At 37.4% G+C, this 21,934-nt stretch overlaps 1 protein-coding gene across 3 annotated transcripts in view; it reads right to left on the bottom strand.

The window, feature by feature from the left end:
• Window positions 1-21,704, bottom strand: part of LOC127946807 (talin-2) — a 158,013-nt gene extending 136,309 nt beyond the window's left edge. The window contains exon 1 of one of the 3 annotated variants that reach the window (XM_052543575.1): window positions 21,546-21,704. The gene's annotated coding sequence lies outside the window, so the exon portion shown is untranslated. Of the gene's footprint in view, window positions 1-20,609; window positions 21,073-21,315; window positions 21,459-21,545 lie in introns of those variants that run through there. The other 2 variants (XM_052543577.1, XM_052543576.1) reach the window with 2 other exon arrangements.
• Between the last annotated feature and the right edge of the window lie 230 nt (window positions 21,705-21,934).

The following is a 21,934-nucleotide window of genomic DNA, read 5'->3' as shown; positions in this document are numbered from 1 at the left end:
TTTATGACATAATTCGAAATTTCTATTAATAATGTATTTGCAGACATCTGCCTTATAAAGTGCATTAGTGCTACTCATATTTCAGCAGTTAATTCCGTAAGCATTTTTTCTGTTAATTTCTGTTAAAAAGCTTTTGCTGTGAAAGTGTTATTTTGTGAAAGCGTTATTTTTTTATATTTCAAAATAGTGCATTATTTTGACAGTAAACCAAGACTGATGTAATTTTGTCATTTGCAGTGCTTCATTGGAGTGATTTTAGCATGATTTGCAAAGTCTTTCAGCGCAACTCTGATTGGTGGAATTTTCTGTAGAGAACCATGGGTTATGAAGTTTCTCACCACAAATTCAGTTTTAAAATAAATCTTTAAATAAAATAAAATAAAATAATTTATCCAAAAAATCAAAAAAGCATCTTTTCACTTTTCTTCATTTTGTTTCTTATCCATATGACTTACAGAAGATGTTAGGCAGAATTATGTGTCACTTTTTCATTTAGCTAAATAAATTGTGAATAAGAGTTTCTCTGTCATCTCGTTTTGTGTGCCAAATATATGTATTAGTATAAAATAATTGTATAAGAATTGTAATTACATAATATGATTTTCAAAAGCTGAAGTCATTTCCTTTATTATTAGAATATGCATAATTAGGAATTTTAACTAATTGCAAAAGCTGAATAATCAGTCAAAATCTACTGATTAATTAGGGAAATGCTTGACGGTTAGTCAAATAATCATTCTTATAATCGCTGGATTAAACGATTATCAAAATAATAGTTTGTTGTAGCCCTGCTTTCCAGATTTTTTTTTGGTGCAGAACTAAACTGAACAACTAGTTGTTAATGATGTATTTAAATGTGTATCATAGTTGTTTACCTCTCCTTTATGTGCTGTGGGAATGAGGCATGTCTCGATCAATGCTGGAAAAAAAACCCCAGCAAATAAGAACAAGGCCATAATACATTATTTAATTTAATTTAAGCCACATACCAAAATAACACGACCTGCATTTACCTACTATTTTAATAAACTGGAAAGCTTTATGAGCCAAGCTCAAACAACAAACCCTTAAGACAATTGATAAGTGTTATATTAATAAGTGGACATGCCAAACCTTTAAGAACACGTTCTGCAAAACAGCTTTCCAGACATAAACAAAATATAATAGCTCTGTCAACAGTGATTTCGAATCTGAACATAACTCTTTCACCGCAGAATTATTACTTAGGTTAAAAACAACATATCAAACAAGCAATATGCCACTTCCATAAGTGAGTTCTGTTCCATGCACACTGAACCAGGGGTCTCCATACTCTGTCCTGGAGGGCCGGTGTCCTGCAGAGTTTAGCTCCAATTTGCCTTAACGCAACACAACGGCCTTATAATTCACTACAGCCTTTCTCCCCTGGCAACGGAGAAATCAAATCAGATTGTAAATACTGCACATATTTCCATCGCTTTGTTTTGCTCTTCCCCGGTTGGCATTTTATTTGCATTTATACTGATGGTCATTAAATTAATGGATCTTTAGTCCTGCCTGTAACGCTTATTTGGGATCCGTGATAAGGAAATTAACTCTAGCTGTGACTGTGGGACTGATAAAAGGTATGTGCATGGTCACTTTAATAGGGAAAAACAGTGTAGTGTTGCTAGGAGAGGAACCCAATCCAAACGTTCCTGTCTGGATTAATCACCTCAAAACCTCCGCAACATCCTGATTAGACATTCCTTCAGATTTTACATTTCCGTATATGCTTTTATCATGCGACATTTACATAGCCTCTTTTGAAGAGGAATGAGATGGGAGCCAGGAAATGAGAAATGAATTCAGAGTTCAGCTCGTGGCACTTGCGATAGGATCTTTAAAAATGCATGCAAGCGCATAAAAAAATTATTCTCTGTGGAACAATACAAATGATGCACTACTATTATGATCCAGATATCTGAGATGTGTGACTGAGGTCTGGTCTATTTCACAACGTACACAATTTGCTTTGTTATATGTCGACATAAAATATATGTTTCACAAATCGTTACTTTGTCTGTCTTTGCAAACTTTGCATAACTAAATATAACAACTTTTGTTTTCAGTTGATGAAATTGATGAGTTTGTTCAATTAAATTTGACAGTTAAGTTGTGATTTTTTACAGATTAACTAAGTGAGTATGACTAGATCACATCTAAAATGTAAAAACCGTTAAAAACATGTACACAAGAAATTGTGTATAGACTGAAGCTTGCAAATATTTGACATTCTGGATCAGTCAGAAAGAGAATGGTCTGCAGGTGTGCTGAGACTAACCAGAACCAAACACACTCAAAATGTGTGTATCCAAGATTCCATCTAATTGACACAACAACAGCTGTTTATCTCACACCTTACCACAGGTCTTCCATCCATTCACCAATCACCATCACCCCTTTGTTTCCCATGACTGTAAAGTTGGATGCCGGCGGAGCGGGTTAATCTGTGAATCATGTCTAAACTCGAGCCACTCCATTACCGATGGCAAGCCACACCTGTCTGCATTTCCCATATCTCTCTCTCATGCATTATACGAACCCCTGATCATGTGACCCATTCTTTTGTCCACAACACAAGACCGTCTACACCACATCTCTCTCCACCCATTACATTCAGAACTGTATTTCTGCTCCTCTTTCCCTTTTGTGACCTGTACATCACACATTTATCTGCCACTGATATTAACGGACTCATTTGCCTCAGTGAATCACAGCACCCTGTGTTCCTCTACCATTAATAAAAGGCACCCTTTACCCAGCATTCATGAGCAAAGCTCTCAAGGAGCAAACACTCTGTTTGTATGCCATATAATGAGGCAGCGCATAAATAAAGTGCACTTTAATGAGAAGAGTATTATATATGAAACAAGTGTGAAAAACAGCTGGACATAAATGTAAAGCCACAGAGGGAAACATAAAACAGTATATTGGTTCCAAATGAAGCCCAATTGTGACATGTTAACAAGACAGGGTAAAAGCTGATGTACTACACTAAATATCTGAATTATGTATGCAGATGGCAATATATGTAGTTTTATGCAAAAATCTGTAAATCTGAAAATCTGTGTCTTGAATCGATACCTAAAATAGAACAGCCACAAACAAACTTCTTGTGTTGGCGCAGGGAATTATGGGTAATATCCAAAAAACGTATGCACTGATACATACTTTAAAAATGCTATGCTAATCCTAATCTTGCATATAGGATGGATATTATGCAAATCGGGATTCCGCATGTTTGTTTGATTGCACTCCTGTGTATCTGGATTTCAGGCAGCTTTCTGGCGTTCGAGATGGAGGACAACGCAGATTTGCTTACTCTTAAATTTCTAATGGAAATTAAATTTCAGCCCGAGTTTTTGAAGGGAAACACAATGCTCTCTCCCTTTGCATTGAGATTCTGTTTCAAATTTGCAACTGAATGGGCAAAACAGAACAGTATGAAGCTGACCTTGGACATTATAGTGTCAGGCTAGCCTGCGAGTACCTTACCTGTCTGAACAACATATAAAAAAAAACTCACAGTCTGTAAGTAAGTTTTCATATTTAAAGAATTTGCCACTGACGAATCTAATGTTAGTTTTAAGCAGTGTAGAGTAGCACTTGTTGTTTGTCATTTCTCCAATCACAAATGCAGACATAGTTTTATGTTGCGATGCAACAATGCGTAAAAAGACAGTACAAGTCATTATTATCCATAATTATGTTTCAACCGAATGCTACAAATGCCTCGTTTGTATTGGGCTTTATTGTTTTGTCTTGTTGCGCTGGTGTTCTGACTTGGAGATAACATCAAAGTATGGTAAGGGGTGTAACATTTCTGTCACACGCTTGAGGCATTCGGCCAATCACAATGCACTGGATAGCTGGCCAATCAGAGCACACCTCGCTTTTCAGACTGATGAGCTTAGTAAAAAACGACGCGTTTCAGAAAGGTGGGGCACAGAGGAACAACAATGATGTACAGTATGGAAAATAATGTGTTTTTCAACATTAAACTGCATAAACATTTCATTACACCAAAAACACAAAATAAATGTTCTTTTTAGCAACATCATATGACCCCTTTAAGTAAATAGTAAAACCAATAATTTTTTTTTTAATAAATGGTGTTTAATTGTTTTTGTGGGAAGTCGTGGCCTAGTGGTTAGAGAGTTTGACTCCTAACCCTAGGGTTGTGGGTTCGAGTCTTGGGCCGGCAATACCACGACTGAGGTGTCCTTGAGCAAGCATAAATGGCTGCCCACTGCTCGGGGTGTGTGTTCACAGTGTGTGTGTTCACTGTTGTGTGTGTGCACTTTGGATGGGTTAAATGCAGAGCGCGAATTCTGAGTATGGGTCACCACACTTGGCTGTATATCACGACAGAAAGACAGACATGTAGATCGATTTTTTGTAGCTGGTAACTTAAAACTGAAACGATATACAACCAAACCCCACTTAGTATTCCTAACAACATAGAAATTTGCTAAATATATTACATAAACACTTTGTGCCTTGTAAAAAGACTATCATTTTATTACATGTATTTAGTAAAATATCAATGTGTAAGCCAGTAACAATCAGGTAAACATAGGAACATGAAAACAGGAGACTGGATACATCTATTGAGTACACTGTAATATGATACTGTGCCTTTCTACCGGATACAAAAGCACTTCAAAAGGCAGCTCACTCATCACTGCTCTTTGCTCGTCCCACTGTCCTGATAAATGTCCTCCACCCCGTTCTTCATTAAGAGAGCAAATACACACAGGCAAACAGCTCTGTACATAGACACCTGGAGAACTGAGCAGCTGTCCTCAGCTATTCTTGTTCCCAGGCATGATGTCTTTATCTTTTAACGGACAAAATAATCATAAGCACACTGTGGAGGTAAGATTCCTTAGAGATCCTGATGTTATCTTTTCTTCCACCCTCTCATATGCACTGTATCAGGCTGCTAATTGCTCCAGCAATTAGAACGGACAGTTAAAGTAGAGGGTAATGAAAAAGCTCATGTGCAGTATTAAACAGGCCCTGCAGTGAGATTGTCCACACTGATGCAGACACATCAGAAAATACAAACGCACCTACGCAAGGCTGTCACATCACTCACGCAGAGCCTCAGAACCTAAAGGTGACCTTAAGACAAGGTCAGTGATGATGCATACACAATAAAAGTCCTTTCTCTTTCACTTTCTCGAAGCTGTGTTTATCTCTCAGGTGAAAGAATCTGACAATAGTCAGCTAGTCAATAAGTTGTCCATCAAAAGACTTGTCAATTAGTAAGGTTGACCAGTTTGTCTAGATTTTAACATTTATGTACAACTAGTTATACAGTGTGCATAGTAAAACCCTCTTATAGAAGTTGTTTCTTTTGATTCATACCCTATAAAGACATTTGGATTTGTATTATGTCCGTTGCAGTCCATCTACCTGATTTCAAAAATGAAAACACTTCTAAACAACCCCTTTGAAACAATGTCTGATCAGGGGAACCTTAAATCAATCCAAATCTATAAAATCGCAAAACTAAAACCCAACCAATTAAACAGCATTCTAAAGAGTGATTTGGCGATTAGTTGTTTAAGCAACCCTTCATCTGGTTGATTTTGAAAATAAGACCCTAGCCAACAGAAACAGAAAGAGAAGGCATGAACAGAAGGAAATGCAAAGAAACAGAAAAGGATGTGATAGCATAGGACAGGATTTAATAGAAAAGACGAAGAAAAAAAGGATGCGAGAAGATATGAAAAGGCAGGAACGGTAAAGGAATAGGAAGGAACACATTAGGATAGGATAGAATAGGATAGGATAAAGCAGGGCGTCAAACTCAATTCCCGGAAAGCCGGAGCACTGCAGAGTTTTGATGCAATCCTAATTAAACACACCTGATCCAACTAATCAAGTCCTTCAGGCTTATTTGAAAACTACATGGTATGTGTGTTGGAACTAAACTCTGCAGGGTTCTGGCCCACTAGTTTGAAACCTCGTGAATAGAGGGATGCAAAAAGATATGAAAGGGTAGAACAGGCAAAAATACAGTAGGGATGCAAAAGCTTAGAATAGAATTTACATATGACATGAAACAATGGGATGCGAAAGGTTAGGATAGACACAGAAACAGGAACGGAAGCAAACGTGTAGGATAGGATTGGATAGAAAAAGGCAAAGAAAAAGAATATGATAGGATAGGCAAAAAAGGAATGTAAAAATAAACGAAAGGATAGGATAAGCAAAGAAACTGGAAAGAAAGCAAAAGTGTAGGATAGGATTGGATAGAAAAAGGCAAAGAAAAAGGATATGATAGGATAGGCAAAAAAGAATGCAAAAAGAAATGAAAGGGTAAGCAAAGAAACTGGAATGGATACAAAAGATAGGACAGGATAGGAATACAAAAAAAAAGGTTGCAAACAGATATAAAATTATAGAATACGCAAAGAAACAAGAAGTGATATGAAAATTAAGGGTAGGATAGGACAAAACCGACCAGGATAGGAGAGTTACAGGATAAGACTGGATAAAAAGGAGGAGCAAAGCAAAAGTGGAGAAATGCGATAGGGATAGGATATGTCAGAAAAGGCAAGGAAAAAAGAAAAGCTGTGAAACCATTCCAGGATAGGAACGTAAAGGAAGTAGGCAAGTGAATGGCAGAAAGAGAGGCAGAGGAAGAGAGGTTGCTGCTGTTGTTGCTGGGTCAGCAACTTGTCACAGAAGAGCTCAACTGAGCACAGCAGTATTCCCAGCAGTAAACAGAGAACAGGCATGACATCTTCACTAGACATTCACGAGGACATCATCCAGCTTGGTGATACCTGCGCGTGACTGTCCAGAGATTATCTTTAGTTGTGCTTACCAGTGCACTCTTAATCCATTGCATCTTTCCGTACATACATGTTGAAATCATAAACAAAAAAAGTTTTTAATAAAAAATAAATAAACTACTTGCCATTCACTACTTGCAAATGCTGATAAAAAATCTTCAGTATATAACAGATATACACCATCAGCACCAGATGGATTTATCATGCCGTTTCTTGTCTCCGCTTCTTTCTGAATGAGCTGTGCAGTGAGCACTCTCTTAAGCAGCCCTGTCATTAACCTACGACTCCGGAGGGGACAGGCTGCCAAGTAGGGCTGTCTGTGTGCTGATTGGTGGGGCAATCCCATCCAGCATGGCCTTGGGAGAGCCTCATGCTAATTCTCTTAATGGAGTCATGGTGACACTGCCAAAATAAAGTATAGTGGAGAGTGGAACAACAGAAGGAGCTGAGGGATGCTGGTTGATTCAGAGATGATGTGGCATGCGGTTTAATGCTCCGTTAACTAGTGGCACTAAATGGAATTCACTTAAAACATTTCACTTCATTTTTCCAACAAAGAAATGGTTTCCATTTTTTTATTGACTGATTTCACTTGAAATGGCATTGTGTAACCAAAACTGTTTTACAGATGTTTCATGTATTGTTTACGATTTACAATAGATGCGAATGTGAATTAGTTTTTTTAACAGTAGGAAGTTTATAAGAACTGAAGGTCTTAAAGTTTAAGCTGGTTTAAAGAAATTTTTGGCTCGCCAAAAATTCAACTGGAACTTATGATATGCCTACGTCATCTACTGAAAAGCCCCCTCAGGTCAATGTGTGTGCAAATAAGGATATTTTCCTTACGCAAGCAAATCAATTCACTTTATTAATGTGGAGCACTATTTATGATGGATGGATGCACTTTTATTTTTTTTTATATAACTCCAATTCTATTTGTCTGAAAGAAGAAAGCCATATACACCTAGGATTGCTTGAGGGTGAGCAGGCATAAATCATGGGGTAACTTTTATTTTGGTATGAACGATCCCTTTGAACAAGGAAGTTTCCTTTATTTTAATTGTGAACACTCTGGCTAACCAATTAATCCTTCTGAAATGCATAAATGTGTGAAACATTCCAACAGACTCCTTTAATGGTGTAAACTGAATGAGACAAAAGCCTTGTTTAACAAAAGCTTCAGACTTACCAATTCAGTTCAAAGTTTCACTTTCCCAGAGTTCATTTCCACACTGTGTGAACAGTAGCCTGAGGGATTCAACCATTGCCCTTTTCCGCAATGCCCCAGTGTGCGTGAGACAGTATCTCATGATCTCCCACAGAAAATTAATGAATGGACCACATGTAAACACTTCTTCTCCAAGCCGTTTACCAGCCTCTCAATACACAAGCAATCATACAAGCTGTGCCCTCAAAATCCATCAATGAAACCATCAATCTGTTTCTTGTCTATACTACCAGTATGCGTCCTCTGACCTCAGGGCTAAGGTCACAAAGGCTGAACAAAGAATTGACCCATGGGTCGAAACGGTTCACAAGGGCCAATATTTGTAATTGCTGTCTTTCTCCAGTGAATGACAAGGTCAGGAGTAAATAAAGTAAACAGTTTGACTCAATACCATGCTAAAGAATAAATTCAACTCAGTGTGAAACTGCTAGGGCTGTGATAGGGCTGTTTGATTCCACAATTTTTGGACCAATTTCTGATCCTGGAATCGATTCCAAGAATCAATTGCTCACTGTTGCTTTCAAATCTTTTTTTCTTCTTTTTTTAGATTAAAGGAACCTAATCTCACCATGATGACTGCAGGATAGGTCATATAATGTATTCTTCCTATAATATGAAGCTGAAAATTTTAGCTTTTTCAGCTTTGCCCATGAAATAATATAGCTCAGATCAGCAGGGACATGCGTTTATCGCATGAATTAAATAAGACAAGAAGGGACTAAAATCAGCGGTAAATTCCATCAAGTGCATGATTTCAAATAGAGCAGCTGTTACTACACAGAGCCATTGTTAACTGAGAAGATGCGCAAATAAATGCTGAAAATGAAAGTGGATTTGTGCAGCTTCTCAGCTGACAACGGCTCAGTGTAGTAACAGCTGCTCTATGTGAAATCACACACCTAATGGAATTTACCGCTGGTTAGAGAACCGTCTTTACTGACGAGATGCGTATTAACGATTGGCCGATTGTGATCGGAGCACCGCTAGTTTTAATTATAGTGTTAGTAGGACTGTGACGGTGGCAGTTTTTTACCACCGCAGTGGTAATGGACCAACTACCACTGGTGGCGTGGTGGTATATATCGCGTTCATTATCGCAGATGAATCATCTTCGATAATGAACGCAATATTTTGTAACAATATGTAATCGCTCTGATGATTACATTCCGCTCCATCTGAAAGCAGGTGATGGAGATTTAGCGGTAATCACTGAACTGGCTTAACTGACGAGATGCGTGTGACCATCGCACGCGATATATTGCCCAGCCCTATGATTCATATAAGAACACGTCTCTGAAATGGTTTTCAAAACTGTCCTTTGCAGCCCAGCACTGTCTCACTCATCGAATACATCCAATTGAACTCGTCAGCTTGTGTTTTATTTTAGCCCTTCCATCAGTGAATATGCAGCCTGCAAAACACTAAAATAAATATTAAAGAATTAATACAGTTAAACAAGAAAGTAGCCTAGATAAGAAATTAAATAATCCTGTCTACCAGACGCGAGTGGCGTGGTGCGACAAAATACTATAGAAATCATAATCACTGATGCTAAACTGGATGCGGCATGACATGACAAATCCTCGAAAGTAAACTGCCTCGTCCTGTTTATAGGGTACTGACACGGAGTTCAAATGTCCTGTGACACTAGACAGACTCAACCTGATTCAAGCAAGTGGGCGCATTAACTCCTCGTCTGCAGGCGCTGTCTTTGAAATAGCAATCATTGCATAAACTGTATTATAATAAAACTTGTAGGCTCCAAGATCTTACAGAGCTGATTTATACCTGGAAGTCTACACGAGTCTTCAGCACATATAAATACCGCAGACGGTGATGATGATGACAGTGAAACAGCAGCATAGATGGACAAATAGTAATTCCTAGAGTTGTTCCGATTCCGATACTAGTATCGGAAATATCTCCGATACCACAACAAATTCTGGCATCGGCATCGGCGAGTACATGAACCCATATACCGATCCGATACCATTTTCTTAAAAAAGACCTAGTTATGACCGCAAGCTTTGCCTAACCGCTGCACGGTTCTTCTTCGCTGCTCAAAATGCATTGAAAACACAGGAAGTTGTGCTGTGTTGCCACAAGCAACCCCTGTTTAGAGCAGCGAAGAAGAAATGAAAACGCGTTAGCAGCCCTGATCTATATATGACTGGATCACTCATCACATTCTAAACTGCCAAAAGACAGTGAAGCCGCTTCTATATTATAGATCAGTGGTTAGCAGTATGTCTCTGTAGTACCGGTAGTTACAGACTCTTGAGTATATTCAGTACCGGCAGCTGCGTTCAGTCGCTTCCGTGTAAGTCAAAGGTCAGGGCTCCAGACAGTAGCCGAATATATACTAGTGTCTGTGAATATTAAACTGCAAAATACTATTTAAATATTACTCCGGCAAAATCTACATCTCTGTGGGTGACTGGCACAGATGCGCGAGAGCTCGCTGTTTTGTAGTCTCTGCTGTGTGTCATGAGGACACGAACGCATAAACCGTCACTTCGTGAGAATTTACCGTTTCATTTGAGAATACTGTCATATCATAAACACAGACACTCAAAGATCTTCATGGCAGCCCATTAAAATAAATGTTTGGTTTACATGAGTAAATTGACAATATATAAAGCTACTGTTGTAGCCTACAGTAATAATAATACGTCTCTATAATAATAATAATTATGCCTAGATGGTTGCTTGTTTTTTACTTGTTTTGTTGTAAAGAGATTATCTGATTAATAGATCTTTTTTTATATTCCTAGACTTATTTGTTGCAGTTTTTTTATACAGTTATATTGTAAAACTTAAATACCTTTTTTAGTTTGCGGTGTTAGATTTTTGGCTGGATTTGAAGTTCTTTTTTGCATAAGAAAATAAATAATAGGGCTAGTAGTATATACAGCTGTATATACAGATACACACCCAGGTATCGGATCAGTACTCGGTATCGGCCGATACCCTGAGCCCAGGTATCGGAATCGGTATCGGGAAGAGAAAAAGGGTATCGGAACATCTCTAGTAATTCCTTTATCTCTGACACGTTTTCCATCGCCAACATGTTCTCTGCAATCATAATCACCTTGATCCTTATCATAATCAGCATCTGTCAAATATCCACATCAACAATTGTCTAATAACAAGTCTCCAGGGTAAAATTCCTGGCAACTGTACAAACCTTCCAAAGTTGACCAAACAATGACTTCCATGTCCGTCCAGTTTGCCAACACTCCATGCTCCCTGAGCAGTAACCCAGCAACATATCCACAACACCGCAATAGAGTCCTGTCTAATCACATAGCACCACCTGAACCCTCGGACACACTCTGTCGGTCTTCCCTTTTATTTTGCTTACTTCTGATCCCATAACGAGCCCCCTCGGAGTGTCCTCCGACTGTGAGGAGAGGGGAGAGGAAATGAGTGGAGAGCTGGAAAATGTTAGGGAGAGAATCATTCCAACAACGGGACCCATAGAGCCGCACCCCCCACCCCCCGGGGCCTTACACTTCAATCGGGTTTAGTTCATCTGGAAAAACACTGGAAAAGAATGGCAAAATCAGCGGAGGTGTGGTTCTGGAACCGCGTAAGCACTCGTGCGAGAGATTCTGTCATCTTGACTTTGATGAGAGCTGGCATGCAACTGCTAATGGTTTTAGAGTATAGCACTGTAAATACGCTGACGTCCCATGCTTTCCGGCATTATTTATATTCAGTGGCACAATTTTCATCGATTGTACTTGACGTACAAATGCATGCAAAATTCACCTTAACACACAATACCAAATGGTCCTCCACTACCGTACACTTCAAATCCACAGAATACCAGAGCTGACAATAACACCACCCACACCCGAGACCTTTACAAGCAGGATCCGGCCAGATGATGAACCATTCAATGAGGACTCCTCACATGGACAAGCCCGATTAACGTTCCTCTATTCAACCCCAAAAGCCTCACCGGGAACAAAAGATACAGCACTACATTTCTTCCTTTTATCTGCTTGGCTGTGAATGAAAATAGAGCTCATTTCAACTGCTCAAACAAACCATAGTCAACACTGATCCTTGCAATTAAAATTATTAAAAGGAGCTCATAAATTATCTTTAACACAAAGCCAACATGATTCACAATGAATATAACTTCCATAATTTGGAGTATTCTTTATGAAATTATGTTATTGCCCTGAAACAAAGTCTTGGTTAAGGTCGAGTAAGTTAGGTCCATTTGTATTTTCTGTGGTCTTTAAAGAGAAATTTCTCTCAATTCTGTAATCATTTACTCCCACTCATGCCATTCTAAACCTATATGGCTTTCTTTTTGCTGTGGAACACAAAATATTTTAAAGGATGTTTCAAGTGTTTTTTCATCCATTCAGTGAAATCAATCAAAAATTCTGTTATAAAAAGTACCCTGGGAAAGTGGGGGGGGGAAAAACAGCATGGACAAGTATGATGTTTCCTGGGTGACATAGCCTACCAATGGGATGGAGAACCAAAAAGGTTTAACTAAAATTAAACCGTACAGTCATAAAAAACACCCACAGGTTCACGTTCATTTCTAGACAAACTCTACATTGATTTTCACCACTGACAATGAGCCACGAACTCTTTTGTCTCTTGGTCCATCAACAAAACATTTCCTGAGGAATTCCAACCAAGCCTGTTATTCTTGGAGATGAAGCAACTGCAACAACAGAAAGAGGGAAAGCACTTGCTAACTGATTTGCTGAGGGAAAGTGGGAGTCGGTCTAGTTAATACAAGACAGCTTATCGTTTAGGGCTCTTGAATCGTATTAAAGGCAAGTTACCAGCTATTAAAATGAATAACATTAAACTGGGCGAACATTACCCGGTTAGACTAACTTGCAAGAAGCTTCATCTCTCCATTCATTGTGTGTATAATGACTGGGCTTATTGTGCAGAGAACACAAAGCTTTATCAGAACTCAGAACTCTTTATGTTTTGACTGAGCTGTCTTAATACAGTTAAATAATAATAATAATTTACCAAATCAAAACACATCAAACGAAACTGATACTAAATCAAGTAAATCAACCACAGCTCATTAAGATGCAAACTAATTACTCAGAATCACTTCCATAAGTGAATTGAATACATATTTTCAATTATACCTAATGAACCAAATGCAATAAACATTATAATCAAGAGCCACAGAAATCAGCTACACAAAACGTCACCCTACAGAAACCATTTTAAAATGTTCGGTTTGGCTGCCAACTATATCAGTCTACCACCCATATTTTTCCAGTGTCCAAAAGAACATTATGATCCTATGGAATACTTAAGTGGGAATTTTGGAAATCTCTTCTTGAGAATTTGGGAGTTTTTTATTTTATTTGTCTTTTTCTATAAAATATAGGGTAAAAGTAGATATTTTGCTATAATGATCAAGCTGCTCTTTTCCAGATAAAAGTAAATTGGGACCAGTGACTGTCAATATACATAAAGTACAAAAATAGTAGGGGTGCACAATAGGGCTGTGCGATATGGACAAAAAAAACCTATCACGATTTTTTTATCAATTTTGCGATTTCGATTTTAATCACGATTTTGTCATAAATGCATTCAGTATAATTTTTAAACATATTTCCAAAAGAAAACCAATGAGAGCTTTATCAAATGTCTCTAGAACAGACGTAAGTCAAAATAATCACTAAGTAAAGATGTCAAACAAAATGTCTAGACATATGGAAAAAATAAAAAATAAAATAAAATAAAACTGTGTTCAGCGATCTTTTTTTTTTTTTTTCTCTCCATGCATTGGTCATATAGCTCACTGTAGCGGTACCTCAGGTGTTATATGTTTTGCCCAATATATTTATTGCTCAAGGGTCACGTACTCCATCTGCAGTGCGTAGCCTATAGTAATTTATGTGTAAGCGGTTCAGAAGCAGCAACGAGAATGCATTATTGTAACGCAAAAGCACATTAAAATAATGCGCGAGCGCGAATCTTTCCACTCGCACCAGTGATGCGCGGGTCAATGCCTACTATATAAATGACAAAGGTTTAATTGGCATTTTTATTTCAAAGAATCCGACCGACAGCGAGCCGAATATCATTACAAATATTTTTGGATGACTCGTAACCGCGGGCACCCGCTCATTTTGGATCAACCCGCGCATCAGTGACTTGCACGCAGATTTCCTTTGCTCTGTTATCAAAACCAGATGCGCGTGCTCAGATCATAGACTGTATAAGACTCAGATACATGCTGACTTACAACGTGTCTCCTCTCATTCAACCTGTGTCCTGTGCACTCACAATTCTCTCTGCGCTCACGCGCAAGATATTAAATATTTTCACACCTTTCTTTTTATAACCTTTTCTTTTCTCATCTTTTTACTGCGTGCAGTGTGAACGTTCTGATCCGTTAACATGGCTCAAAAAAACAAAAAGGCTGCGCATCACAGACAGTGTGTGAACCTGGAGTTAGGCATATGCCCAGTCTGCTCTCAGTGCTCTGCTCTCGCGCTCCACTCAGGTGCGCTGCATCCTGATTGGTTCAGATAACATACTGCAGGAGGTCAGGGCCGCGGAAAATCGCGCTATAAAGCGATTTAGAAATCGCGATTTTATTTCGATTTTCGATTAATCGCACAGCCCTAGTGCACAATAAATATCGGCTGATAATTAATGCACATCTCGTCAGTAAAGCCGGTTAACTAATCATTGGTAAATTATAATACTTATTAAAAAACATCCCAAATATGGGCATCTCAGTCAGTCATGAAACATGCAAGAAGCAACATCAAAAAATATATTTTTAGTAGTGCTGTCAAAATTAGCGCGTTAACGCATTCGATTAATTTGAAATATTTAACGCGTTAAAAAAAAATAACGCAATTAACGCGGTTGCAGTTTTTTTTATTTCCAGTTGTGGCCTATGTGTGTTCAACGTGCAATGAAATATGGATAAGACCAAGGAAGGACTTTTAGACGGAAAGTTTCAGTATAAAACTCTGCCGGATTACTCTTCAGTCTGCCACAAGAAACATTACTCTTCATTTAGTCTGCCACAAGAAACAGCAACATTAAAATCATGAACTCAAATATCATTGTTTAAAAAAAAAAAAAAAAAAACAATGACTGTAACAGTGCGTGAATCAGACCTTTCTGTAACGCTAACGTTAATAAGCTTAAACGAAAATAAAGAAATAATTGTGTAGCGGAGTATTTTTTGTACACAGTGCCGCGAACTGTCAATCACTCCTGTGCGCGTGCATCACTGTCCTCCTCGCAGCTGCAGCAACTTGCGCTCTCTCTCTTCATCAAGCTTTAAAACAAAAAGGGGACAAAAAGATCATATTGTCTTTGTGCATAGGCTATAGATTAATTAGATAAATGAATATCTAAATTTGTGCCTTTCCGTCTACGGTATTTTTTTTAGAACTTAGAAAAAAGATGCTGCAGCCAATGAACAGCCAGCGGGGGCTGCAGGACGACTCAACCTCCGCAGACAGTTTGTAATGTTTATCAGACAATAAATACTCAAGATTTTGCTTTAGTATAACTCACAACGAGTTTCACACACCTTCTCCGGCCACGTTGAGTTGTTGACACTTAACAGTGGGAAAAGCGACACATGCGCTATTCACTTGTATAACGTAAGGGTGAATGGGTAATGTAGTTTCTGCTCTGGGTGGGATGAATTAGGAAGCTTGCATTGTGAAGGGCGCTCTGAAAATCGGCAGTGCAGGTAAAAGATTAAAACCTCTATTAAAACAGATGTCCAAATGAGCGTACCGGTACGCTACAAGCACGTTCTGGGCGCACAGAGAGGTGGCTGTACGCTCAAGAGTTATATTTGGAAGTGGCGGTACTGAGTACCTGTGCGTACCGGCCCACTTAAAGCACTGGCAATGACTATACTTTGGAATTTTTTTGCAGTCCACTTAGAATTCAACATGGAAATCATTTTTGTTTTTTATTGGCATTGATTGTTTTGAAATTCAAATTATACTTACATGCCTGTGTTTTTATTTCTGTAATAAATATGGCTTTCAAGCCAACAGTTAATTTGGAGGATATTGATGGTTTATTGCAGGTATGTTGTTTACATGAGAAAATCTGTGTTACAAGTTAAACAAAAATTCCAATAAACAATCATATTTTGAATTTAAATAGTTTCTTTGTCTTGAGTTTACATTAATTATTTACATTTTACATTTACATATCCAAAAAGTTTCAGTCTTTTAATTGCGATTAATCGCGATTAATTTTAAAAAATTGTGCGATTAATTAGTTAATTTTTTTTAATCGATTGACAGCACTAATTTTTAGATCATTTTATTTAATGCCATGTCAGCATCTAAGATTATTTTCATGGCAAAAACTCAATTAAAAAAAAATACAAATACATAAACACAATAAACAAACCTTTACCATATGGCATATCATTAGGATATCACAATATCATTAGCACCTTTATAATCCCCAAGTACAGGCCTATTTTAGAGTATTAGATTAGTCTTAAAATGCTAATAGCAGATTAGTCACCCATCCACAACAGACAAACAACGATCTCCTGCATTTTCACTGTTTTATTTTTGGAAGACAGCCCAAATATCCCAAGACATAATGGCCCAATGTAATCCAAAGCCATTTGATAATGATCCCCCCTTAACAGCAGGCCCGTGATCCAGCCAAAAAAAAAAAAAAAAACACACATTCAGAAAGCATTATTTTAATTACGCTCTCTCTGTGGAAAATATATAGAGAGAATCTACAAGAGGTAATCTGCTATGACTCACATAAATTACCCAATCATATTACCCCATACCAGCTTCAGAGAAGTTTAAAATAAAGTTGGTTGCTGCTCCAGGTTTTTACAGCATCTTGAAAGTGCTGCTTTCAGTGCACTTTGTCTCAATCAATCAATACATTATTAATGGGGCGCCACAGAATTCGTTAGTCGGATTAAAAGGAAATGCTCAGACTTTGCATTCATGCAACAGTTCTCGGAGCTCCTGTCTGATCTTGAATAACACCCACTACATGAATCAAACCATCATTTCTAACATTCAGAAAGCTCTATTTACTGAATTGCCAATAATTCAAAGCATGAGGTCACCAGGAGTATGAAACATATTGGGCAATAAGCAAAACACGGATGCTTTGAGATTGTGCTTTTCTAACAAGAAATGCGAGGAATCCTAGGGATGCCCAAAATATATTTTCAACATAGAAAAGTTGGTAGGTTGTTTTGTTAAATAATGGTGGTGTTAGTCTGTTTAGACTATTGTTAACCTGAGCCAGTATCAATGGTGATGTATAGCGACACCTTATGAATATGTAGACATACAGTAGTAGCAATTCTTTAATGGAGACAAACTTAAAGATGCATTTTCTAGAGCTCAAACCAATAGTGGATTTTGCCGATACCGATAGCTAGGTTGGACCACACTGGCCCATACCGATTAATTAGCCAATATTTGGAAAATGGATACTGAGCAAAAACTAAATAGTGCTTTATTAAAAATAAAAAAATAAAAACACAAAAAAACATTGCAGAACCATACTAGTAGTAGTATTAATAATAATAGTATTAATAATAATAATACTAGTAAATGTTCAAATTACCACACTCTAACAAGGAACAATACTTACACAGCATTCATCTTAAATGTCACATATGCTAGCATGCTAAAAATATAAAAACTAAAAATTAAACCCCTATTTCAAATACAACCAGCACAGAAATTGCAGTATGTTGTATGAAATACTTAATCTTATTTGTTTCTTGGACCATCAAGAGTCAAATCCAGCCTTCCTTTCAGCTGATTGTTTCTTCCTCCATTTTATTCTCGTTTTGTCCTCTACGTGTGGTGTCACTGGTGCCGTGGATTTTATCAGATGTAGCTGGCAAGCAAAAAGCTGCATCCCAGATTGTGACACTTAGAGGGAGAGCTAATTATAACCTCAGATATGGGATATACAGTACAGCCAGAGCAAAGTAGGTGTTAGCTGGATTTTCTCCTTCCCGATGATATTAATTTTTTTTAAGTTTCATAACTTGAATAAGATTTCAGTTTAATGCTAAGAGCATGGCCAACTATAATTTCAAGCATGGTTTCATACAATTCACTTGGCAAATTGACCAGTTTTTGAAAACCAACAGCAAGAATATGGATGTAATTGAACAATCTATACACTAAACGCATTCAATGTGGTTATACAAGCAATTCTGAGAGATATAAATAATAGGAAACTTGTTTTTTCCAAGATACATTGATGCTCACTACATCTTTACATCACCCAGCTGAAAAAAAGAGCCTGAACATAATCAATACATATAATGAGCTATAACCTTTACCATCAAGCTCTCTGTCCATTAATCATGCATTTTAATTCCCATCGTGCCCTTTCACCACAAAAACACACATCCTTTCTCTTGTGTCAGATCAAGTTAGAGTACCTAAGGCCTTTCCACCAGTCAGACTTCATGAATCAGAAGGATGTAACCAAATTAGACTGTATAAAGGAATAATGCTCATGGATGAATTGATATTAAAATTATGGCTGATACTGATAGGACAATGAATTTTTTTATATTATGGCCAAATTGAAATTATTTCTTCATTTTTTATGAATAACGTAAAATTAAAACGTGAAAAACTGAAATAATAATTTTAAAAGCTATGAACTGTATACATCATAATTTACATTAAGAGATTTTCTAAAGATTACATTAATTGGTGTTAACTAATTAAATTAAGTGTTTTTTTAAGATTAACTTCATTAATCTAGTTAGTGTAAGATGATGCAACGGTACTCTAAATGTAAAAGTAGGAGAAATGCGCACAAACAATTAAATATCCAATATTAGCCAATACCAAAATTTTTTAAATTAAATTAAAGTGAACTTTTCCTGTAAGAATCATTCAAGAAATCTGTTCAAATCTTATAACAATCAATCTGAATAAATATTGTATCCGTTATGACTTAGAAATTATATATCAAGTCATAAACATATCAATTATACAAGATTATATAAAATTCCTTAAAGTCTCCTTAAGAACAAAATATAATATTCAAAGTTCAGCAGCTTGACCTCATTTGACTGTGACAAAGTCCAGCGCCTACAGAAACATTCCCTTTTCCTGTCAAACAGCAGTGCTAATTTCCTTTTCCTTGCAGTAGTGACGGCAGCCTCCCTCAGTGCATCATCTGACACAGATTCAAAAAACTGCAATGCAATTTATGCTAAATAAATGCAAAAGTTAATGCATTCCAGGTCATCACAAACTTAATCGTTTTTAATAAAGCAACTAAGATTGATTGACAATGTTAATAGATAGTTAAAACTAGGTCAAAGTGCATATTTTTTGTGTCACAGTCACACTGCACATGCCATCCTGCCTCATGCAACTCTGTTCATGTGCACGTGATAATGGTGAAAAAGAAAAGCAAATGCACTTTTAATCATTCGGATTACATTTAAACTGTATTGATTGCACCAAAAGATCAAATCCACATCTACTGATCTGGCTTAAACTGATTATGCCAAACAGGGAAACATGATCATCTTTCCTAGTTCAGTCTCTTACGAATGAATGTTCACCGCTCTAACATGACGTACATTCATTCATTGTGAGCTGTCATGTCTTTGAACTACAGTATGGATTCCAAGGGGTGTGGCTGTGCACTGGAGGAAAACACTGATTTCTTCAAAGAGCCTGAAATGCTTTATATGGATATGACTTCCACACAGTCCATATATCCATTTATATGTTATTACCTAAGACAATAATCAATTTACCGTCGAGAAGACTGCCACTGAAGTGCACATAGTGTGTGATGCTTTGATATTGCTTGCTGAAAAACAGAGGTGCGTGTTACTCTAAAGCAAACATGAATACATTATGTTGTAGGCAAGAATGCATTTTGTAGTCAGGGTTCAATGCATCATCTTGTGATAGATTTGTTACCTGCCTAGCTTTCCTTATAATTTTTGTTATAATGCTCTTGCTATCAAGCAGCTATTGGACTAATATCACAGTTTAATATAATGGCGGGTACAATTAATCTGCAAATTACCAAGAGCCATGCTCTTGATACAACAGTACAGCTTCAAGACACGCATTCAGTCACTGATATTAGATACAAATTAAAAAAAAAAAACCCTACCAAATTCATCATGCATATAGTCTTTTTTAATTCAACATGGCCACTTGAAGCAGATGAAATATCAAGGATATGGATTATTTTCCTAAAAATTAACTCTAAAAATCCCTTAATATGTCATTTTGAAGATCGCAACTACCCTGAGTTTTTCCTTTATTTTAAGTCTTATTAATAATGTTTTTATTGTCATTTCATTTGTTTAGTTTCTTTTCAGTTTGGTTTAAATTAAGATTATATAAAAAAACGTAAATAGTGTAAAGAATAAAAGAGATTAAACTACATAATTAGATTAATAAACTAAATAAAATAAAACAGTACAGTACTATAGTGAGTAGAACTATCATAGATTGATAAAATAAAATAACATTTAGTTCATCTCTATTAAAGCAACTTACCTTTTGCCCAGTCAGTCAAATTCTGGGTTCCCCCCCAAAAATGTTCTTACCCATTCAGCTCGCTCAGCAGTTTTTGATTCATCACGGATCGAACATGTTCGAATCAAAAGGTTCTGTTCAACGAGTCAGTGAGTAGTTAACTAGGGTCATGTTCTATGAAAACGCCATGAATTCGAACAGAGCGTCAGACTTACGTACCACTCTTGGTATTTATGTAATGTACAGTAAATATACTGCATAAATAATAACAACGATATGCTATTCTATTTCAAAGTCAATCACGGTTCTGGGTTCAGTAAGTCGTCGAGTTGTAGACACGAGAGGCGCTCGGACTGACTCGTTTCGATCAGTTTTGTGAACCGGTTCACTGAAAAGATCCGAATAAGAAAAAGGGTTTGTTCTCATCGCTACATTTAAGTCATTTGCAAACAGCTTGCGTTGGCACCTTGCATGTAAATAGGCCGTATATCATTTCCAAATATATCCATCCATCATCTGGGAGAGGGAGGTTACGCGACCCCGTTCCTCAATGTCAATACCAACCCAAAATCAGCGTGACTTCTAACAATATATCCAGAAAACTGTGTCAAGCAACTCCACATCCACTGAGAATAGCTGAAATTATCCTTACGAGAATAACATATTTAAAAATGTAAACAAGCGAAATTATGACACATTATCAATTTGCACGGGTAAATCCACTCACATGCGAGAAAGAATAAATGACTGCCATCAAATTCACTGACAGACTGCAGAATTCAAACATCACGCTGCACGAGACTCAACACCGCCCATTCATTCGGCTCCATCATAACATGTCCACCATAAATCACCACTAAAGCGGCTCGAACTCCGAGCGAAAGAGAAACTACGCGTGCGATGCCTCAAAACGACTCATTTGCAAATAAGTAAAAGGGAAATATCATGATTTCTTACCTGAAAGGCAGCACGCGCTCTCGTGCGCGAGAGATGATTGAGTTGATTTAGAGAGGCAGCGCGAGCTGAGCTGCGGTCCTGCCTCTGGAACACGAAGCCACGCCCCTCTTGTTACTAGGGTCCCCCATCGAGGCGATAGGATGTTGAGATAAATCCTTCATCTGAAGTGCGATTATCGAACGATTCGTTGCCTACTATATTAAACTACTGGCGTACATGCGCGCAATTGTGTGTGTACGCGCGCGCAACTAAACATGGACCTTTAAATGTGCATAGTGAAGAAGCATGAATTAGTGGCAGTACAGTGGACAAAACCAAGATATCAAAATTCGTGTGAAATTATTTTGTATGCACACACACACACACACACACACACACACACACACACA

This window comes from Carassius gibelio, chromosome A25 (assembly GCF_023724105.1).
Source record: "Carassius gibelio isolate Cgi1373 ecotype wild population from Czech Republic chromosome A25, carGib1.2-hapl.c, whole genome shotgun sequence".
Lineage (NCBI taxonomy): Eukaryota > Metazoa > Chordata > Actinopteri > Cypriniformes > Cyprinidae > Carassius > Carassius gibelio.
The sequence above is the reverse complement of the archived record's forward strand: the minus strand, read 5'-3'. Positions and strand labels throughout refer to the sequence as shown.